This window comes from Tachypleus tridentatus, chromosome 7 (genome assembly GCF_004210375.1).
Source record: "Tachypleus tridentatus isolate NWPU-2018 chromosome 7, ASM421037v1, whole genome shotgun sequence".
Lineage (NCBI taxonomy): Eukaryota > Metazoa > Arthropoda > Merostomata > Xiphosura > Limulidae > Tachypleus > Tachypleus tridentatus.
The window spans coordinates 80,921,487-80,931,461 of NC_134831.1; positions in this window are offsets into that span (position 1 = coordinate 80,921,487).

A 9,975-nucleotide genomic window follows, 5' to 3' on the forward strand; every position below is an offset into this window, starting at 1 on the left:
AAGTCATACACCCTTTTAAATTGTCCAACATGAATATTTCTTTAATTCTAAACAAAATATTTAAACTTAACTTTGTGACTATACTTACCACTTGAACTTTCGAGATAACTACTTCAAAATCTTTTCACGATTAAAATATCTTCTGGTTTTGTTTGTTTGGAAGTTCTTGAAAGCTACACGAAGGCTATCTGCACTAGCTGTCCCTAACTTAGACTAGAGGGATGTAACACATACCTGAAAATTTAGTGTATTTCTATGGAATAAACCAATTCTTTCGTTTTGATATTTCTATGACCTTCATCTCCCTGACGATTCGCCATTTAAAAAGTTGCGAAAGGTTGCATGATAAAATTGTCACATTTAAAATTTAATGATGCAAAGAAGACGAGAAGCGGAAGTTATTTCTAATTGAGTTACAAAATTCTAAATATTAGTTACCGCATTTCAGTAAACAACTTTTAAATGTTAGAAATCTTATGTTTGTTTGTTTTGGAATTTTGCACAAAGCTACTCGAGGGCTATCTGTGCTAGCCGTCCCTAATTTAGCAGTGTAAGAATAGAGGGAAAGCAGCTAGTCATCACCACCCACTGCAAACTCTTGGGATACTCTTTTACCAATGAATAGTGGGATTGACCGTCACATGGTAACACCCCCACGGCTGGGAGGGCAAGCATGTTTGGCGCGACCGGGATGCAAACCCGCGACCTGAGATTACGAGTCACACGCCTTAACACGCTTGGCCATGCCGGGCCCAGAAATCTTATGAATTTTATGGCGTTAATGTCTTAATTTCGAGGGAAAATATTCCAGGTATTTCGATAGCAAGACAAAAAATTAATGTATTATTATTACATTGCTTCTATTTAAAATTTTTGATTACTATGATATGACTTTTTTATTATACAAGACTCATATTTTCTTCTTTAAGAAATTTTGTTACTGCATAGATAAATGTAATCAATATCTGTATTCACTTGAGGAGTTTTGTTTATCATTATTTTTGTCTGAGATAACCTGATGGTCATATGACTCAAAGTATTATCATTATTGACTGCATAATAAAATACTGTTAGTAAGATCTTGCCCATTGTTCCTGGTATATTCGTGTTTGATGATATTCGCTATGAACTGTAATTATTTCATTACACCTAAGTTTTCTTTTATATCATAAAACCACTGCAGCTCTTTCTCATCTTATTGGTAGAGATATCTCCTGCATTGTACTATGATTGGATAAAAGTGGAACATCAACGCAGCGTTCTGAGTGCCACGTTTTCCGTTGAAACTGGAGACTTCAACAATATAATCTTGTGTTTTTCATCTGTGAATTCGTTATTCTACAAGCTTTGTCCCTCTCTCGCTTTGCACTCCTATTATTTACAGTTGGAAGAGACTGACCCGAGACTAAAGTGAACATTTGGTAATTAAATTCTTAACACGAAAAAATGGTAAGCATACAAAAACTGTATTTAAACTGCTATTATCCGTATTGTTACCACAAAGCGAAGATTATTATAAACAATAATTTTGAATATTCGATATATAAAATTCCCTTATCTGTAATTTCTCAATATTGGAAAAATTCTGTCTATGTTATTTTTCTCTAAATGCTGTAAAGCCTTGTCAATTTAAAACTTCTATTAACTTATTATGTAATTTATCTACTGCTTAAATATAAACTGTTTTCTTATCTAGGAAAGCTGCAATGTGTTGCAATAATTTTTGCGACATTTACTCTAGTCAGAAGTGATGATCTTAAAAAAATTGACTACACTTCTAACAATCAAAATTACCTCTCCGTTGCAAGGCAACAAATCCGGGTTGGAGACGAGTATGCATCAGGAGACGATAGATATAGTGTACTCGGTGGTGCTGGAGTTCATAGTCTTCGTGGAAAAGAATTGCGTGGCAAACGTGAATACGATGTTGGGAGAGTAGGCCACAGTAGGTCATGTAGAAAAAGTATTGGTTCTGAGGGTTTTGGAGAAGGTTGATATTAATTGTTATAATCCAGTTGCTTCTAGTGTATATATTTTGTATCCTGGTGTATCTAAACTCTTAGAAACTCAATTCATTGAATCTAAAGCATTTTTATTCAGTTTTTGAGAATTAACTTGCTAAGAATTAATTTATCGTATTCTTGGTGAAATTGAACATAATTATCAGTGAAACTTTATTATTTTATAGCTTAACAATACACGTTATGTAGTTAGAGAATATTTTAAATTTCAAATTGGTAATTGTAATAATTTCTTACAAAATCATAAATTGAAAAAATTTAGCAAAAGTTACTATTTTTTTTATCTGTTTTTTTAGTAGCACATAGCAATAAACCAGTATATACGTTAGGTCGAAGTAAACCAAACACATGAACTTTATAATCTGCACTTTGTTAACAGATTTCTGATTCCTGAACCTTAAATGATGTGAAACAGAAATACCTAAATAACTCGAGAATAAATATGATACACTATACTAAAAATATCAAAAACAACTCGAATAATGGCAATAGCAACAACAACAAAAAAATAATGTTTAAGTATTTGAGACGTTAAAAGGTATCTAGTAATGGTGAAGAAGATAACCACGTAATCGCACATAAAGTTTTGAGAAAGAGTGTTTATAAGTTATAGAGAAATTAGAAAAAGCTGTATAAATAATAAATATCTTAGAAAGTGTAATAAATAACAGGCAATCTGGTCATGTGAAGCAATTAATTATTGACTTCTGTTCCTTATCACTAACACCTCATACTTCATCAGAATTTTATATACGTATTTACTTTAATGTATAAAACATACGATTTAAAGAAAAATCATTTTCACTGTGTTGTGTTTAAAGAAGAAAACTTAGTTCTCCTTTATCCTTTGTTGTTCTTGAATCTCATATGGTTTTTACCGAGGCTCAAGAAATATCTATCATACAATTGGGTCACCACACATAGGGTACGATAGTCTGATGTTTGACGCTATTTTTCTTTCTATTGCGGTCTTAACTAAGATACAAACTTTTCTTGAAAAAGCTGTATCAAGACTGTTAAACTCACTTGGAATTATTTTTTCACCAATTTTGTTTTTATGTATCACCTTAAACCATAATTTCTAAATGCTAAAATTATGAATACGTCAAAAATAACTTAGGAACTGCGTGTGTAGGTTAGGAGAATCTATTCGTTATAATATTGTATTATCATAATCTGGTATATATGGCACTTGCTAAACAAAACATAAATTATTATTGAAAAAATAGACTTTTCTAATGTATACATTCGTAGTGTTATTATTCAATACATTATTTGTATTGAAATAAAGGCAGTCAGTGAAAATGGAATGACAGATACTTGCAGACAAGTCGATTAGATTGACTTTTGAATATAAATATGTGATGGTCATGACCAGAAACTTAATAGCACATGAAACGTGTAACTTAGATTACCATATAAGCAGAATGAGCTATTGAAGAGAAAAGAATAACAAACATATAAGATGGCTCAAAGAAATAGAGGTTCAACATTTAGTTGATAACAAAAATAATGGGTTTGTTTCAATAATGTATTTGTTTGTTTCAGAATGTTTGTTCAAAGCTTATAAGATAGACTAACAACGAAAAGCCGTTGATAATTTGAAACTAATAAATAGAAACAAATTGTACCGTGATAACTGTAAACAATAACGTTCAATAATTAATGTTTATCAGTAATTTGTCAATATCACAAAAATTCAGTTCATGTTATATTTCTCTAAATGCATTAAATCCTTGACAAATTAAAAGTTCTAAAAACGTGCTATGTTATTTATCTACTGCTTTAATATATACCGTTTTTCGTCTAAGGAAACCTGCAATAAGTTGCAATAATTTTTGCAACATGTGCTCTTGTCAGCAACGATGATGTTGAACATATTGATTCTACTTCTAACAATCAAAATAACCTCTTGTTAACACAGTCATGTTATGGGTATGGAGGCGGGAGATGCGGAGGTGGTGAAAGAGGATAGTACGGTGGTATGGGATATGCAGAAAACGGTAGTGCTGCTGGTTAGGAAAGTAAAGGAAAATGAGGTTTATATTGTGAAGAATATAGTAGCGACCCATAAAGAAGTTTTGTTCAATCAGTAGAACTCTTCTCTCAGGGCTGGATATGGAACAGGTAAAATACACTATACTTGAAATCATAGCAAACAACTCTCATGATAACAACAATTGATGACAACATGATAATAACAATAAACTAAACAAGAACTAATCTGGTAAATGAAAATAATATTTAACTAATGTAGACCGTCAAAAATATCTAGTAGTCACTCTCAAACCATACATCCAAACTTAAAGACATTGAAAAGGAATTTTTGAAAGTTATACAGAAATTAGAAAATGTTATATCAATATAAAAAGTAAAAAAGAAAAAAAGTCATTCTTGTCTTCTGTAACAATTTATTATGATCTGAGGTACTTTAGCAGAAACGTAGGATAATTTCCTACACGTACATGCATATTCAGATGACCGGCATGGCCAGGTGGTTAAAGCACTCGACTCGTAATCCGCGGTTTCGAATCTATTTCAGCCGTGGGGGCGTTATAAAGTGATGTGCTATCCTACTATTCGTTGGTAAAAGGGTAGCTCAAATGTTGGCTGTGGGTGGTGATGACTAGCTGCCTTTCCTCCAGTTTTATACTGCTCAGTTAGGGACAGATAGCGCAGGTAACTCTCGTGTAGCTTTGCACGAAATTTTAAACAAACAAACAAAAAAAACATGAGTAATCTAGGTGAACCTGACAATGACCGAAGAAGGTCAAAACGTTGTTCGCTTCTCTGCGTAAAATAATTTCTCAACCCAAACGAGCCGTTTTTACACATATATTACTCTACAAGTGGGTATTCTCGACATCACTGATAATCTAGTAATAGATAGGTTTAAATAGTCCAGAGTAGATCCATACGACTTCATGAGTTTTTTAATAGAAGACAACATATCACGTTTTCATTTATTAAAATTAATAAAGTTACTTACGTTACAATTATTTATCAAAGCGAGTAAAGACTTGTGTATGAAGTTTATATTTTAATAATTGTGTCACGTTCACTACCAAGTGAAAGAACACATTTGTTTTCTTGAATTCACGGTCTAGTTATTACTTATTTTTCTGCATTAGGTAACTACTTTAACTTCAGTTATAAAGCTAATAACCTAAAATAGAAATTCATATGCTAATAAATTGGAAAATAATTTATGTTATTTATTTAAATTCAAAGATTTATGAAATTGTCGTTAAAGTCCGAAATATTTCAAAACTTGTATTTCTGCATTGCGAAAAGTTACATAATAAGGCTGTCATATCTAATAACCAAAATATTAATAACGAGATATAGTACTGGAATAACAATGTGGAAGTTTACTTTAATGGTATCTATGTTTGATGTTTATTGCTATAAAACCTTCTTGAAATAATCTTTTGTATATACCAATTTCATTCTTGCAAAGCGCAATTAAGAACTGATTATGAAAGTTAAACAACCTCTTACATTAAGCATGCCACTGAAGTAGGAAATTCAAACCCTGGAAATAGTAAATATTTTCTTACTGTTAAATGACAGAAGAAAGGGTAAATCACAACTTATATTTTAAATCTATAAATTCCTCGAAATCAAACTGACTTCTTATAAATTCCCTTTAATTCATGAAATAAAATATCAGCCCTTTACTTTCTACGACATACACTTTCAATCACTCTACGCTCCTATTTTCTACATGCAGTTTTTTCCCAAAAAGAAACCTCCAGTGGTTTAACAGTAACGTAAGTTTTGAAGCTTACGGATATTTGTTGAATACCAAACAGAGTCTTTTAAAATTAAATATTAAGTAGGGTTCTTAAAAACCACTAAGATTATTCACCTACAATAATATCTTACTGAATAACGGATTTTCTTCCATGCTATTACATACCTTTAGCATAGAAAAAACGACTCTCAAAACATATTCATTATAGTAACAAATATATGAAAATTTCTATTCTATAATATTCTAATTATATTATTTCATCAATATCTTAGAAGGTTTACATTTCCTTTTATGTCTCATTGGAAAAGGTAAATATAATATATTTTTACACACCCACACCAGTAGTTCAATTTAATATCTGCGAACTTTCAAAGCTAGAAACTAGATTCAGATACCAGTGGTGGGTAGAACCCTATTTGTCCTTTTGTGCTTAATTTCAAATGGAAAACCCTTCATATCTCATGTTTATTTTAAGCAATAAGCAATTTGTTTAAAAATACACTATGTTTAAAATAGAAAAGTTTAAAGTGCATAGAAATTTCTATTTATCTCAAATTTTCTGTAACAATTTGACCAAAGAAACAATTAGCTGAATTATTTTGTGAATTAATTGTTAATTCTACATAAATAAAATTCAAATTCAAGTGAGATAGCTAAAAACATTAATTTGTACAACGACCAAATCTTTCATTGTATCGCTGCTGGGTGTTGTTTCGTCATGAACACAGAAAATTCTTCACTATACGAGGGCTGTTCAAAAATTATGCGGACTGTTTGAATTGCGCGGCTCCAGTTGGTTCCATGGGAATCCGCTTAGTGTCGCTAGGTTTGCACAGATCAGCTGATTACGACGCCATTTCCCGATTGCAGATATCTTCATTTGTGTATTAGCTACGCGGTTTTAAGTGAAGTGCGATTTTTCGTTTGGCGGATTTCATAATTAAAGACTTGAAGGAGCAACGACTTGCTGTGAAATTTTGTGTTAAATTTGGAAAATCTGCGACTGAAACTTTTGCTATGCTTAACACGGCTTACGGTAATGTTGCTGTGAAGCGTACGGCATGTTTCAAGTGGCATGAACGTTTTAAGGATGGTCGACAGTCCATTGAAGATGATGAGCGTCCTGGACGTCCTTCCACGTCAACTGACCGACCTACACGTCGACAAAATCAACACCCTGGTGCGGGCAAATCGACGTCTGCGACCGTCAGGAGCTTGCTGAAGAGTGTGGGATAACTCAGCTGGATCTTGTTCACGAGATTCTTGACCAGACAAATTGAAGATGCGCTGAGTTGCTGCGAATTTTGTGCCTCAGAACTCGTGAGTTTTGGCCAAACACTCGATCACTGTTCTTCCTCACCCCCCTACTCACCTGACCTTGCTTCTTGCGATTTTTTCTTGTTTCCCAAACTCAAAAGACCCTTGAAAGGAAGAAGATTTGAGACGATTCCCGAGTTTAAGGCAAATGCGACGAAGGAGCTGGAGGACATTACAAAAGAAGGGTACCAGGACTGTTTCAACAAGTGGAAACACCGTTGGGATAAGTGTGCGTTGGGGAGGAGAGTAATTTGAAGGTCCCAGACCTGTAACTTCTAAATAAAGTACATTTTGTTTTATGACGTCAGTCCGCGTATTTTTTTTAACAGACCTCGTAAATTATTTCCAATTTGTCCGCTTGCTTGCAATTGAATACGGTGTCCTTATAACCTAACCGCTAACTTACATGGGGTCATAAAAAAACCTCTTGAAAATTGGTTGATAATTACAATTAACAAAGAAATTAAAGTATATTACTTTGTTTAAAGTTTCCCAGAAGCATTTTGGTAATTGTTATTCACATTTTGATATTGGCTCAGTTTCAGTCAAAGTAAAGATTTGGTTTCCACTTATAGAGTTCTAAACTGAATATATAGAGCAAAAAATAGTAACATAATATTTTATATCTCAAAAGGATAACGACAAATGTTTTAGTATGATAATATTAACTTGCACTTGACTGATTTCCTACCAAAAGAACGATTTTGTGCTGATATATTTACATAAAGAAATTTCACATGGCTCAAAATCATGAACCAACGAATACTGTTATTTGAAGAAATACAGATGAACAGAGAACAATATAATCAACATTGTGTTTTCGAGTAAAAATTTAATTTTACGTGCAATTAGAACGGTTTTCTCACTAGAAAAGAAATTGAAAAGAGAATTCGTTGCGTAGAGACTTGAAGTATTCGCTGATTGGTCTTAGAGTTTGCTTTTGGTGACTGTTTTTCCTATTCAAGATTTACCAGCACAGCTTGGGTCAGTATTTTATGATATTGCTTACGTAGCTAATTTAATTAAAATTACTATGTTTAGAAGTAAAAAGGAATTGAAATTAAGAAACACAATTATTCATTCTTTCTGCACTGGCATTTGTCATTAAAACATAATAGTAATAAATGATAGAAATTACGTAAAGTACATTTTTCAGACTGTTCTTTTTACCTCGACTTTACAATAATGAAGAATATTTCTGTGAAGTTTGTAAGGGTAATATAAATTATTTTAAAAGATAAATAGTAAATATAACAGAAAATATTCTCTATTTCATATTTGTTCTGTTATATTCATTGATTAAAATACATAAAAATACAATTAATTATTTACTAAAAGAGATGAACGTCTTTTCATCAGATGTAGCTTTCGATCTTTGATTATCTTTCTTCTAGAAATGTTTAATTAGAGTTTGTGGAAGAGGAAAATGGAAGATACTATGGTGGTCGTGAATATGACGGTCCTACCCTCGCTAGTACAACGGTATGTCTCCGGATTTACAACGCTAAAATCAGGGGTCGATTCCTCGCTGGGCTCAGCAAATAGCCTGATGTGGGTTTGTTATAAGAAAAAAACACAAAACAGAATATGATGGTAATGGAAAATACGGTTTTAGCAGTAAAGGAATTAGTAGCGACGTAAAAATAAGTTTTAGTCAATTAGTAGTACCAAAATCAATCTTCTCTGTGAGCATCATTTGAAACAGGTGAAAACACTATGCTAGAAATGATAACAAATAACTCACATGTTGACAACCATTTTAAACAAAAAAATAAATAAATCAGTAAATAAAATGATATATAAGTAATATAGACCGTCAAGAGATATCTAGTAATCATTAATAACAAAACCGTATATGCATACCGAAAGTCATAGAAGAGTAATGTTTCAAAGTTATAAAGAAGTTAGAAAATGTTGTATGAATAACAGTATTGAATAAAAAGATTCACTCTTTTCTTCACTGACAATTAATTATGGACTTAAATACTTTAGGAAAACATGATTTGATTGTTAAAATATGAACTTTCGTTTTGATCACTAACATTTCATCCTTCATCAAAATTATTTATTGCTTTGTCTTGAGAGTAAAAAACATAAGGAATAAAGAAAATGGTTTTCACTGTGTTGTGTTTGAAAACGAAAACCAAATTCTCCTTTATCATTTGTTGTTCCTGTATTTCACATGGCTTCCAACAAGGATTGAGAAGTCTTTAACTTATTATTGTTTCACTGTTCAGGTAGTACGATAGTCTTTATTTGAGGATATTTTCCTTTCAATGTGATCTCAGTTTCGAAAAAAACATTGCTTAAACAAGCTGTATAAGGAATGAAAGCTGATATCATGATAAGACATTACTGTCCCACCTTTCATATACATGAAAAACAATATTACTTAATGTTATACAAATTTATCGCCTTTGAATATTTGTAACAATATGATCGAGTCATTTCCTACAACAATCAATCGAAGAATTGTTGTCCTAAAATGATAGTTAATTGGTGGAGTTAAACTTCGGATAAATATATATTAATCTGAAGCCAACCTATATGTTTATATACATATCATTCTACCGTAAATGATTCACAAGAAGATAATTCTTTAATTTTGTAATGTGATCAAGTAAATAGGAACTTTTCCTCAAAGAGATACAGATACTAATCAATATTATGCTTGTTTTGGCGATATGTGCTTGTCTGCAACATAATTAAAAGTTAACCATTGTAACGGTTGTTTGTAGGCCGGTTTTAAACATCTAAAGGTAGCAGATAAATATACTAACTGAAAGAGATTCGCGAAATGGAATTTGGTAGGTAATTCTCTACCTTCACATATACTTCTGTATATAAAGAACAGGAACAACAACAGAGAAACTCTGTAAG